The sequence below is a fragment of the Callorhinchus milii genome, unplaced genomic scaffold (genome assembly GCF_018977255.1).
Source record: "Callorhinchus milii isolate IMCB2004 unplaced genomic scaffold, IMCB_Cmil_1.0 Scaffold4, whole genome shotgun sequence".
Lineage (NCBI taxonomy): Eukaryota > Metazoa > Chordata > Chondrichthyes > Chimaeriformes > Callorhinchidae > Callorhinchus > Callorhinchus milii.
This window is the reverse complement of record NW_024704745.1, coordinates 76,272,767-76,286,865: the sequence shown is the minus strand read 5'-3', so window position 1 is coordinate 76,286,865 and position 14,099 is coordinate 76,272,767. Positions and strand designations below refer to the sequence as shown.

General features: G+C 43.5%; 1 long non-coding RNA gene across 1 annotated transcript; it reads right to left on the bottom strand.

Annotated features, from left to right (window-relative positions):
• Positions 1–3,114: 3,114 nt before the first annotated feature.
• On the bottom strand, positions 3,115–13,707 carry LOC103177138. The gene is made up of 5 exons (XR_487678.2): positions 13,644–13,707; positions 13,322–13,417; positions 10,703–10,785; positions 6,437–6,541; positions 3,115–3,160 (listed from the first exon to the last, which is right to left on the bottom strand). It is a non-coding gene; the product is annotated as an uncharacterized LOC103177138 (long non-coding RNA).
• Positions 13,708–14,099: the final 392 nt, after the last annotated feature.

The window sequence follows — 14,099 nt, the reverse complement described above, 5'->3', positions numbered from 1 at the left end:
GTGGTGATAATGCGGAACTCACTATGGTTGAGACAGAAAGCATCAATATATTTTAGAGGAAACGTGATGAAGTGACAGCAACAACTTGCATTTACGCAGGATAGGGCCTTGTAGTTGTGTACATGATACAGAAGGTAATGGAGGAGTGTGGGAGAGAGTATGGAGGTGCATCAAGGCAAGTGCTCCGGGAAGCTACCCAACCGCGATATAAATGCAAGTTGTTGCTGTTGGTTGCGTGTGGAGTATAAAGTAAGGACTATTTTGAGCCGATTGGCCTGATTCCATGCAGTAACGTTCAATGTAATTGTATATAGAAATACCCCAGTGTTTTGGAATTTAATTAGATTGTGATGGAGAATCTTATGATAATTAACGTATTTTATTGTTTGGTCCATACAAATATACTTTCCAAAGGTACTTTCCAAACTCTGAAGTTACAAACTGAGATGCGAGACAAACATCATATATTGATACATTTCACATATTTAAGCTCAGTTGATTCACCCCACAACGGTTACCAATGGTTTAAACGAAGAAGCAGACGTTTCATTACAATCATTCGTCGCATGGAAAGCTATTTACTCCGTCTTGTGCAATGGATGCAATTTCTTACTCATTTTGGTGACACCACAGAAAACAAGTACTGTGCAGCACTATTATATTCAACAGATTATAACAGTAAATTTGTGATGTAGTATGGATTCCAGAGCGTTGGCAAAAGCCACAGTACTCTGGGATCTGCAAGACTTGGCTCTTGCCAACCAGCGCCTAATACTCTCCTGAATTGAGTAAACAGGATGTGTTCCTGTGCATTCTTTTCCAAACACAGGAATGTCTACTTGTAGGTGGGATGCATGGAAATCTCAGTCTGGTTTGGAGACCCTTCAGCATTGGTGATGGGTTTCTGTATACCTGAGACTCTCAGCTGAAGAAAAATAAAATTTTGGTTGCTGTTCCTGCCTTCAGTACGTACGAGTCAAATTGTGAACTGGTAGTGCTTTAAACAGGGATTTACAAGTCTGGAAATAATTTTAGCCCTTGCAGTCTGTGCGGTTGTCTTTAATAAGAGATGTGCTCTAATTTGCGACAAATCAAGAACCAATTCGAAATAGAAGGCACTAAAGTTACAAAACAATACAAATTTACATTTATATAGCGGCTTTCACAGCCCGAAATGCTTAACAGTACTGGCTGGGCACCCAATCTTGGGGTTGGGAGCAGGTGAGGGAGAGAGCGAGTCAGAGGAACTCATGGATGGAGTTCCAGAGAGTGGAGGCAGGTTACACTTCAGGAATAGAAACTGCCTTTATTTTCAGATAACAAAAAAGCGTCAAAGGATCTAACCTTCAAGTTGGTACAGATGTCACTGCGTTCAGGTGCTGAGGGCAAGAACGTACACAAACAAAAGTATTGACCCCTCGTACGTTCATTTGAATGTACCGTCTGATTTCCCAATTACATCCTCCCATTTCAAGAACGTTGAAGGCTGAGCCTTCTGTCTGCAATCAAACTCCAGGTGTAAAGCATTCACTCTTCCTTACATCATTGGAGACACCCAGAGAGCCTTTCCCCTCAGCTACACCTGAGAAAGTGGAACTTATTATTATTATTAACTCACTGGAAGCTGTGGTTGAGGCAGAAAGCAACAACGTATTTATGAGGAAATACAATGCATACACAAGAGAGAAAGAAATAGAGGGATATAGGTGAGGGGATTAGAAATACAGTATAAACACTAGCATGGACTAGTCAGGCCAAGTGAGCTGTAACGTTTTATGTAATTCAATAAACTGAAGTCGTTTGTGAATCTCTTCCACACACGCACATATTTTCATCTCCTCTGCAAACCATTCAAAATCATGCACCCATTTCCAGCTGTGAAATCATGGTAAGTCAAGACCATTTTATCACCATTAAGTATGTTTTTCATGTTGTGGTGGGATTCATGTTGGGCAAGAGCAGAGAATATCAGTTTTCCTGGTCCCAAAACACAGGTCTTTTCATTCAGAGGATATTCCACCCTCTTGGCTGCTCTCACCACAGCTAAGAACTGAGCAAAGACCACACAATGAGGCAAAACTAACTCACAGTGACGCACAGTCCAGGAACTCAAACGTTCATTAAAGGTTGGAAGCTCCAGACCACTTGGCAAAACACAATAGCTTTGGATATAAAAACTGTCCAATAAACTTCAACAGTAAACCATACGGAAACATCTTGAGAAGCCGAGCCTTAAGCAAAGTAGATTTTCCAGAAAAAAAAATCCCCTATATTTAGAAGCTCGGTGTCAGCCGAGTTCAGTTGATTGCACTGTCTCCTCCGAGTCAGAAGGTTGTGGGTTCAAACCCCACGTCGGAACTTTGAACTTACAATCCAGGCTGCTGGGGCACAATGCTGTATCGTCAGAGATGCTGTCCTTCGGATGAGACATTAAACTGATGTCCCATCTGCCTTTCAGGTGAACGTTAAAGATCCTGGGGCGTTGTTTGAAAAGTGAAGGGAGTTTCTCCCGTTGTCCTGGCCAACAATCCCCCAGATAAAATTGGTCATTCACCTCCTGGCTGTTTGCTGAACACAAATTGCCTGCACCATTTGCCAATGAATACACATGAGACTTTTTACAGTAAAATCCTGCAATGCGGTTTAAGATGTCCCGACGACCTGATAAGGCACTGTATCAATTGCAAGGAATATTACTATTATTCCTTCACGTGCAAAAAAAACAGTTGCTTAATCTAGATCTGTTATATGTAAGCCATCGTTTTCCTTAATGTAGGATTCGGGTTCCACCACCTTCTGCACAAATAGAGCAGGATGTGTATCGTTGTTCTGGCAGCTGAGGTTGAATTCTGCTTTGCCAGCACTTTCTGAGCAGCTTGTCTCAAGTTCAGCTTTTAGAGGATTTCCACTGCCAATATCTTCTGTATCCTCCATGCTTTCCAAGTCTTCCACTTTCATATCCTCTTTGTTCAGGGCTGAAGTAACAGCACCGGATGATTTTCCAGAGCAAAGCCCCATTTTGTAGCCACACAGAAACTCTGCTCCCCGGTAACTTCTAAGTAATTCAATATTTTTCTCTCCCCCCCCACCCTCCCTCCCCTCAAATAAACATCTTTGTACAGTTCCGTGGCATTATGAAATTGGATTCCCATAGGAAAATCTGTTTCAGGAGGGAAAAGACATGAAGAGATATACAGTGCTGTAGACACAAAGGCAGAGCATTTAACACAATTAGATTTGTGGAGTCCTGTGGCGTAGTGATTAGTGCACTCGCCTCGCAAGCAAGAGGACCTGGGTTCAATTCCCACACAGAGCAAAACCTTAGGCACATTTCCTTACTCTATACAACTCTGTTTACCTAGCAGTAAGTAGGAACTCGGCTGTTAGTCGACTGTCTGATTGCTTTCCAGGTGTAACAATCCCTCAAATAAAATGTGGTCACTCAATCCACAACCGTTTGTGAGACACTGTTGTGCACAATTTACTTCTGTGTTTCGTCCTCAAAATACACATTCAATTCACTTTACGATATATTCCGTAAAGTGCTTTGAGACATCTCGAAAAGCTTTGACAACTCAAAGCGCTTTAAAGGACTTTACTGTGAAGTGTAATGACTGCATTTGTAGTCGAATCATTGCGTCATTGAACTGTTTCTGTTTGCATGTACAACATAGTGTTTTAGTTATATTACTGGGGTCTTGAATTCTGGATACTGCTTGGGAAAGGAAGAAAGAGCACATTTTCATCTTTTGTGCAGACTACAATGACAGCTTGTGGCCTCTAGAAGGAGCAGAGTCACACCTTCAGTTAAATACTGATTTCACGAGAGGATGCGCGCAGTAGATTGATTACCACACAGGTCTCTCAATGTCAGGCTTTGTGGTTTAACCCGGTTAAACTCCAGCAGTTTCCCCAACGCCTACTCTGGATTTTGTAGGCGAATGCGAAAGCAAATTAGCACACGGTAGTGTCCCACAAACAGCCAGAGTGAACAACCAATTTTATTCAGGAGATTGTTGGCAAAGGACATCAGGAGAAATTCTCTTCTCCTTTTGAATAGTGCAATGGGATCTTTAATGTCCACTTGAACAAACAGACGGGACCTCTGTTTAGCATCTCATCCGAAGGGCAGCACCCCAGCAATGCTGCATTCCCCCCTCAGCATTGCAATGGAGGGTTGTTGTTATTGTTGTTTAACACATGTGGAAACTGGTCAACTAGTTTATTGGTTTTATTTATTAGGATTTATATAACCGGATGCCAGGAGGCACATCTCTGTAATTATTCCCCTCCAACCCCAATGTTTTTCTTCCTCTGAAGATGAATTGCATCATAAGGGAATTTTTTTTGACAACAATACAAAGCAGCGGAATTAAAAATATAATATATATATAACTCTTCTGGAAATCAAATAAAAAGCTTAATAAGTGAAGCATGAAATTAAATTTGTTTCAGTAAAGAAGTACAAAGTACCCTTTCAGTCATACACATGCCAGAATAATTGTCCATATTTTCCCCATCGTATCATGGATAACCAGCAGACATTTCTTCAACCATATAGTTATATATGTATTTTTTACACACACATATATATTATAGAGGAGGAGTGCTGTAGCATATTGGTTAGAGCACTCGCCTCGCAAGGGAGAGGACTCGGGTTCAATTCCCTGGCAGGGCAACACCTTAGGCAAGTTTCCTTACTCCATACACTTCTGTTTATCGAGCAGTAAGTAGTAACCCAGTTGTTAGTTGATTGGTGGATCGTTTCCTGGGGGTAATAATCCCCTCAAAAAAAAACAAAAGCAAATCACGACTGTTTGTGGGAAACTGCTGTGTGCAATTGGCTGCTGCATTCACATACAAAATATACAATCAATCCACTTGACAGTGCTTTGAGACGTCTCAATAACATAATAAGGCGCTGTATCAAATGCAAGGATTATTATTATTATAGGTAATCACAGTCAACACACCCTTGAAATAACAAACATTCTGCTATTCAAAGCTCTCTCTCTCTCTCTCCACCTCATCCTCTGTCTGTCTCTCTTTTTTTTCATAAATAAGAAATTCTATGCTTGAGAAGTCAGGACATTGTACAGAAGAGGGTGAGGATAGACTGAGTTCCCCCCAAAAACAGTGCAGCACAATTCAAGGGGTTGTTGTAAACTATGGAGTAATGGAGTCCTGTAGCTCAGTGGTTAGAGCACTCGCCTCGCAAGCGAGAGACCTGGGTTCGATTCCTGGCAGGGCGAAACTTTGGGCAAGTTTCCTTACTCCACACACCTAATAATAATCCCTCAAGAAAAATAAATAATTTGGTCACTCAATCCATGACTGTTTGTGGGACGCTGCTGTGCGCAATTGGTTGCCACGTTTCGCCCACAAATATACAGTCAATTCACTTTACGGTATATTCTGTGAAGCGCTTTGAGACTTCTAGAAGACATGAAAAGCGCTATATCAAATGCAAGGATTATTATTATTATTAAATGTTATAATATATCATGATGAATGGATGGTGACAATGAGTTTCTGTTTTCGTTCATTGTAGTTGCGAGATACAAACATTACAGTACTATCATTACAAATGTTTCCGAATGCACCCGAGTCTTCTAATATGTGTGCGTGTGTTGGGGTGGGAGGGAAGGATGAGAAAATAATATGAACCAAAGACTTCAAATGCACAGTCTTAGACTAACAGACCATTTTGCTGTAATCGGCAGAATTGTAGAATATTCTTAAATTCAGAAGCCGGTTTGCTTTAAGAGCTGCAGAAAAAAACTGCTATCAAATCGAAGGCGAAGTTAACAATTTTCCATATTTCCGGGTGATCTTAAATTTCAAAAAACGTCAGTGTTTAGGCTAAGTTTAGGGCAACATATCAACACTCTGAATCATTTAGGGAATCAGTGAAGTGACACTGTGCAAAAGCGAGAGAGAAAAATACTCAAAGGCACAATAATATGTCACTTCCATCTTAACTTTGTCACATTTATAACATTTAGCTTGCAAGATACCAAAGTTACTGTAGATGACAGTAAATTGTTTGAAGCGCTTTGACGTGTCCTCACAATATGACAGGTGCTATATCAAATGCAAGGCTCCCACCCACCCCCACTCGGGTGCCAAGCCGTTATTGTTAAGCGCCTTGGGGCGTCCTCCTGCAAATTTGTCCTGCACTGTATTTAAAACACAGCGACAGAAAAAAATGAATGGGCTTCATCGAGACTTAAGAGTTGACGACAGAACGACCCAGTAGAAATATTCTTAACATAGTTAGTGACTACAGCTATTAAATTCATTTTAATCTTTTAATCCACCCATCACCGTGTGTTAAATATTGTGAGAAGGTAAAGGGGGGGAGGAAGGGGGTCTTGGTTAGTAGGGAAAAAAATACTATTATATACCGGTTGATAAATTGGTACAATGTGAATACCAGAATTGTGAAATACTTCGACCGACAACTTGAGGAGATGAGAAGAAGAGCCAGCTCTCCAGGACTAGTCTGGAGATTCAAGGCTTCCGTTGCTATCGGACCCATCTGAAAATATAACAGCATTACTGTCGATAAGCAGCCCCATCCTGTACATGTTACACTGTGAGCATTTACTGATTTGTACTGGGTACGTCTGTCAGCAACAACAACAACAACAACAAATGATACTTGTGTAGCGCCTTTCGTGTTAGGAGGACACCCAATGCACTGGACAGTCAGGGATTTGGACCTTAGGAGGATCAGGGAGGGCAGTGGGGTAGGAGGGTGGCTGAAGGTGCAGTGAAAGAGGAGGGTCTTGAGACGGGCCTTGAAGGAGGCAAGGGAGGGGGCGAGGTGGAGGGACTGTGGGATGGAGATCCAAAGGTTGGAGCAGAGAGGCTGGGGGACATGAAGCAGGCTGAAGCCAGGCTGAGCGCGGGGTGAGGTTGATTTGGAGTTAGCAGGTCACAGTACAGTTACTGCACTGAACTGGGTATGTCTCTGTCTCTGTATCGGAGGATGCGCAAAGAAGAAGAGGGGCGAGGATGTATGCAAAGCAAGAGATTGAGTTGAAAGCATTCTCCACGAGACACAATGTGCTGCTGGGGTGAAAGGTGGTGGGGAGTGGGAGGTGGAAGGGGAGGGTGGGGGGGAAAACTAGCACAGTTCCCACTTCAGCCAGTAAATACACCAGCAAACACACTCAGCACCAAATATACCAATATACCAGAGATTAATACAAACTCACTTATAAGCAGGAAATATACTGATAGGCAGGTGGAGGAGGGTATTACTCACTTCAACAGCAACAACTTGCATTTATATAGCCCCCTTCACGTGGGGTAGTATCGTGGAGCGCTTCAAATCACTTCAATCCCTTAAGGACATCATCAGAATGACAGCCAAACTGTAACCTGAACTGTACCGAAAAGGGTTTTCAGTTGACCAGAGTTTTAGCCATGCAGCCAACTCCTGGACACAGCCTGACACGCTGGGTAATGGAGATGGCCTCGGTTGCTCGGTTAAATACTTGGGTCTCACGTGCACTCACCAAAGCTACACCTTGTCTTTCAGGAGAAGTCAGCGTCCCATTTTCCTCTTTTTTAGAAAAAAATCATTAGTTAAATCTCCGGATTTAACCCTGAATCAGGAGACGCTCCAATTTTATTCCTGTTTTCGAACAGATTGAGCACTGCTAGCAGAGCAGATCTGTGGTCCATAACAAGCTTCCATGGATACTCTATTAATCTTTATTAATTAACCTGTCCGGTGGCAGTGATATGTGTGGGGAGAGGGAGTGAAAGAGAGGGATAGCAGAGGAGGTAGTGTTAACTTTTAACCAATTTACAAACCACTGAACTAGTTCTCAGTAAATGTAAGAATAATCATTAACTCCAAGGTCAGCTACAGTAATGGGCTAAGGCAGACTGCGTACTCATCTGGGGAAAGAAAACCATTTTCGAACCAGCCTCGGATATTTACGCCTCAGGCAAAGTTGATGGGCAGACCGGCTTTGTTTTTTTCTCTAGCCAAACAGAAGTAGCAGTGTCTTGAGTTAGAAAGGAAGCATTTTGATGAGAGAACAGAAACTGAGAGCGCAAGCGGTCACCTGGCCACATGGTGTTTACGGTGGGTTTGGGGAAAGAGGAAGGGCCAAGTGGGGAAAGCACAAGGAGAAAAAGTTGTCCAATTTTGGTGCTTTCTGCGCGCAATGATGTTGCTGGTGACTGGCAATCGCAGCCCCTTATAAAGCTGGTTGGGCTGCTGCAGACTCTCAACTATCACCTTATATTAAAAAAAAATGATCATTCACTTCATGGGCTTTTGTGGACATTGCTTTGTGCAGATGGCCTGCTGCATTTCGCCCACAAAGCACACACCGTCCCACAAACAGTCGTGACAAACAGTCATGGGATTGAGTGACCAAATCATTATTATTATTTTTTAAGGGATTATTAACCCCGGAAAAGCGATCCGCCAATCGACTAACAACAGAGTTCCAACTTACTGCTCGGTAAGCAGAGGCATGTGGAGTAAGGAAACTTGCCCAAGGTTTCACACTGTCGGGAATCAAACCCAGGTCATCTCGCTCGCGAGTTGAGTGCTCTAACCCCTGAGCTACAGGACTGCCCATAGATCAGGAACAGAGGAGAGCAGCCAACAGACCCTTCTTCACCTCCACTCAGCGGTTCGAAGCACAAGTGATCAGCAACACTCTGCTTCCACTTATTAACCTTCCCTTAGCTCAGCCTCCGCTACTTTCGTCTTTATTAACCTTCTCCACTTCAGCGGCAGTTACCACGGTGATTTGCAAACAAAGCCCAGAGGGAGAGTGATAAAATCATGACCTGATTTTCAAAATCAGAATCAAAATTCTAAGGAGATTGACAGGATCGGTTCATCATCAACCAGTTACACAGCCAACCACAGAGAGCGCTGATCAAAGCCACGACACAGCAGAACATTCCGTTCGCCTACAAAATATACAGTCACTGCACTGTATAGTATATCCTGGGAAGTACTTTGAGATGTCCTCCTGATGTGAAAGGTGCTATAACAAGTGTAAGGATTCTGCAGATGATTGTAAGGATCAAAGGTTCCCACCAGAAAGGCTAACCTTAACTCTGTGGGATAGAACTGAAGAAATTTACAGCACAGAAGGCCATTTGGTCCTTGTGTCTGTGCCAGTTGGCTCTTTTAAGAGCAATCTTGGAATTTCCTTGTATAGGGGGGATGCATGGAACTCATTTTCAGTTTCATTTGGATACTCTTCAGCACGTGTCAGACACTCGACTGATCAACAAAAAGAGCAATCCTTTCAGTCCCATTTTCGCCTGTTCTTTCTCCAAACCCCATAGTTTACACATATACAGCTTAGAGGGAATCAAGGGAAACAACAACAACAACAATAACAAGATTACATTTGTATAGCGCCTTTCACATCGGGAGGACGTTCCAAGGCGCTGAATAGAGTACAGCATTTCAGACCCGAGCTGGGTCAGGGGGGAGAAGGGAGGGGAGGGGAATGGGGGTGGCCGATGGCATGGTCGAAGAGGAGCATTTTGAGGTGGGAGTTGAAGGAGGCTAAGGAGCGGGCGAGGCGGAGTGATTGGGGGCAGAGTGGCTGAAGGCTCTCCCACCAATGGTGGGGCGGGTGGGTCGGGGAACATGGAGCAGCCAGAGCCGGCTGAGCGGAGGGAGGGGGGGGGGTTGGTAGGGGGTTAGGAGGTCACAGAGGTAGGGTGGGGCGAGGCCATGGAGGGCTTTGTAGGTGAGGACCAGGATTTTGAACTGGATCCTCTGAAGGATAGGGAACCAATGGAGTCGGGCGAGAATGGGGGAGATGGGGTCACGGAGTTTGTTGCAGGAGAGGACACGGGCTGCAGAACTACACTTATAAAGCACCTTTCGCATAGGCAAAGGTTTAGAACTTCACAGAGGTGGAGTGCCAGTTCGGAGGGAGTCAGTTGGCAGTTTAAAGAAAGGATCTTAGAAGAATTTGGATTCTGAAAGCAGAGCGGGAGCGAGGCACTTAGGGAGAGAATTTCAGAGCAAGTCAAGGTGGCTGTAGCCTAACCCACCAATGGTGAAGCGGAGCTGAGTTAGCAAGATGGAGGGAGTGGGTGATCTGTGAAGACTGTAGGAGATCTCAGAGTTAAGGTGAGGCAAGCTGGAGATATTTGAAGGTGAGAATGAGAATCTTTACGTCAATCTGCCAGGGAGTCATTGGAGTTGGGCCAGGAGGGTGAGGGCTTGATGAGCTCACACAGTCTAATACAGGAGATATGGAGATCTGGATAACCTGACATGTTAAGATGTAGTCAAATGTGAGTTGGCTTTGAAATAACACGTTGCTTGCGTTGGATCTCTGCTGGACGAAAATGATTCCGGAGAGATTTTATTGTTTTAAGGATGCTGTTTCCGTTCAAGGCTTTTAATGGATGTGGAGACAAGCTCCTATCTCAGTATTAACAGGAGATATGGCTGTTGTTTCCATCTTTCTAACACCACACTTGAAACTCCAATGCAGATTAGTCACTAGGCAACTTGAATGAGCTGCAGCACTGACTATGAAGAGGTGCTCCACAAATAATACTCCCTGCAGGACATGACTCGAGGAGGAATTAATTAAGTTAGCAGTAATCATTAACATACATTTACAGCTATCACTGAAGCAAAAATGCCTAAAACATTCCTTAGATTAAAAAATGATTATAAGCACGCTACCTTCAAAAGAACATTGATGCGTTGGATCAGGTTGAGAGAAGTACGATGAGAATGATTTTGAGGTTTGAGCTTTAAATTATGGTCTAAAGGGAAATCAAAGCAATATAAGATATTAGTCTTGTAGTAAGTCTGCTGTTAATAAATATCCTAAACCAATGAGCAACCAAAGTATCTGGTCACAGTTAACTAAAATATAAAAAATTCTGCACGAAGAACAAAATACTTTCCTGAGTAATGAATACATGAATACATCAGTCTTCAAACAACAACAACAACAACTTGCACTTATATAGTACCCTCCACGCAGGGTAGCGCTTAACAGTGGTGGAGCCTGACTCCGAGCTGGGGGGAGGGGGGAGATGACCGTACGCATGGTTAAAAAAGAAAGTTTTCAGGCGGAACTTGAAAAACGGGAGAGAGGGGGCGAGGCAGAGGGATTGAGGGAGAGTGTTCCGGAGTTTTGAGGCGCAGTGACTGAAAGCACGACCTCCAATGGTGGGGCGGAGGGTACGAGGGACCAGCAGGAGGTCGTGCCAGTCGAGTGGAGGCACCAGATTGTGGTTTGGGAGTGAGGAAGTCGAAGAGGTAGTGAAGTGCCAGAGAGTGAAGGGATTTGAATACAATTTTAAGGATCGTGATGTCAATCCGTTTGGTGATGGGGAGCCAGTGGAGCCTGGGTCAGAACTGGTGAGATGTGGGCATGGAGTTTGGTCTGGGTCAGTATGTGGGCGGCAGAGTCTGAATGAGCTGATCTTTTGAATAGTGGAGCTGGGGAGACTGGCGAGGAGTGCGTTTGAGTAATCAAGGCAGGAGGAGACACTCAAATGCACGAGGGTTTCGGCTGCATTTGGGGTAAGGTATGGTTGGGGGCGGGCAATTTGGTGGAGGTGGAGGAAAACGGTTCTGGTTAGGGACTGGGTGTGGGGGAGGAAGGACAGCTGGGGGTCGAACCGGATGCCTAGATTATGCACTGGTTTGGTGAGTTTGTGGGAAAGCCCAGGGAGTTTGAGGAGTTCAGATCCACATCCACTTCAGTTCCAAAGAGACCCTGCTTACCTCCCTCACCCAGGGAGGATACAATAAATGAGTATTAAATCTGTTTAGAAGGACAAGCATTGCCAATGGTGTAGATGTCAGCTTGCTTCAAGATGTCAACTTGACTCAGTTGATACAATCTTGTCTCTGTTTGTAGGTTCAAGCCTCACATCAAGACATAAACTCGTAATCTAGATTGACACTCCATTGCAGTGCTGGGGAAGCATTACATTATCAGAGATACTGCCTTTTGGTTGATCTATTAAACCAAGGTCCTATCTGCCTTTCCAGGGGGATATTGATCTATTAGCACTCAGCGAAAAGAGAAGGGAGTTTAAATTGCTCATGGCTATTTGTGGTACTTGGCTGTGCGTAAAATAGCTGCTGAATTTGACTACAAAATCAGTTACTACACTTCACAGTAATTACTTTGAACCTCCTTGAGACATCTCAATGTTATATACGCTGTAAAATAGCATATACAAATATATTGTTTAAATGATTTCTTTCTTCAGATGTAGATAGATCATAGAATTTAGACCACAGAAGGAGTCCATTTGACTCGTCACGTCTCCCAGTGGAGTTCTACTCTTATCATGTGCCCCTGTCCTTCAATATTTTTCTTCAGTATTTCTGAAGAAATTACTCTCTTTCCTCTGGTGTTAATCCTCATTTATCTTCCCTTGTTACTGACTCAATTCATGGAAATGGTTAATCGATTAATGGAAATAATAATAATAATAATACTTGCATTTGATACAAAACCTTATCAAGTCATTGAGACTTCTCAAAGTGAAGAGATGTGATAAGGCGCTATACCAAATGCAAGTACTATTATTATATGGCTCCTGTCTTCCTGTACACAGCAATTTCACGGGGAGAAACTCCCTTCTCTTTTTGAATAGTGCCACAGGATCTTTTATGTCCACCTGAACAGGCAGACAGGACCTCTGTATCATCCAAAGAACGTCACCTCCAACAATGCAGGGAACACTTGGGACTGCATTGGAGTGTCAGCTTGGACTGTCATAAAATGGGGCTTGAACTCACAACCTTCTGACTCGGAGGAGAGAGGGAGCGGCTACCAACTGAGGCAGGCTGACACTACAAGCTTCACGCTGAACGTGAAGACGGCTGGATAGGATGCTGGAAGGATGAGATCAAATGTTTCGAAGAGCCTTCTTGTGAAATGAGGCATGCGGCTAATTTAATCGAATTTGCAGAAATTATATGGAGTCATAAACTTGCTAAGCATTCCTTTGTTTCTGTGCAAAAACTGATACAACAACAACAACAAATTACACTTGTACAGCTCCATTCACGTTGGAAAGAGATCTCAGGACGCTGGACAATCAGGGGTTTAGGACCTGAGCTGGGGTCAGAATGGGGGGGTGGGGGTGGAGGGATAGAGTGCCAGAGTTTGGTTCCTGGAGCCTGGTCTGGGAGAGGACACGAGCTGCAGAATTCTGAATAATCTGCAGCTTGTGGAGGGAAGTACATTAGCAGTTCTACACAATAAATACCCTGTTAACACTATTTAAAAGCAAAATTATATTATTTATCAACGTTGAATTGCACACTTACCTCATTGGGTGGGTTGCTGAGGCTGTTTAACAATCGGATGAACCGGTTAGTCCTAGACAGAGAGGCATTACTAGGAACGAGCAATCGACTGGGTCTCTAGAGGAGTTAGGCACGTTTCGTGAAAGCAGCAGTGCCTCAGAAATGGGCAAGGGAGAGAAACAGAAAGAGAGACAGTTACTTTACATCTATAAAGATCTGGGTTTGCATCACCAACAAGCAACGGAGCAAACACAAACTCAGTCGCCCAATATGAAATCGAGCCAAAGGAGTTAAACAGAACAGGAGTTTTTTTTCAAAGCAGGTCTGTCTAACAGCAATGTACCCAAAGAAGCGTCTGAGCTGCTACGCTGCTGTGTTCAGCTCCGAGCAGGACCCACTCCAGACTGGAGGAGTGTTCCAGTTCAGTACTGTATTTATTAACAGTGAGCAGGAAAAAAAACGGAGCGATTCAGTCCAACATTTTGTGAAATGAACTGAAAAATAAGGATGCAGTTCAAGTCTACGTTGGCAACAAGAAAAAAAGCAAAGCAGCTTTTGAAAGGCGATTTCACAATATGGTGAAAAACATTCCACTTTTCCACTGTTTTTTGGATTTCCCTGTAGACTCGACATCTGGCAGGCAAAAGGCACATCTCTTTTAAACAGCTGATATATACACCAGCTGGGAATTAGGTTGGCCAATCTGACACTCAATTTATGATCGTGTTTGAACGTGGGAAAGCTTACTCTGAGTAAATATTGGGAGAGAAAAAGGAAAAGCATTTTTAGTAGGGTTTTA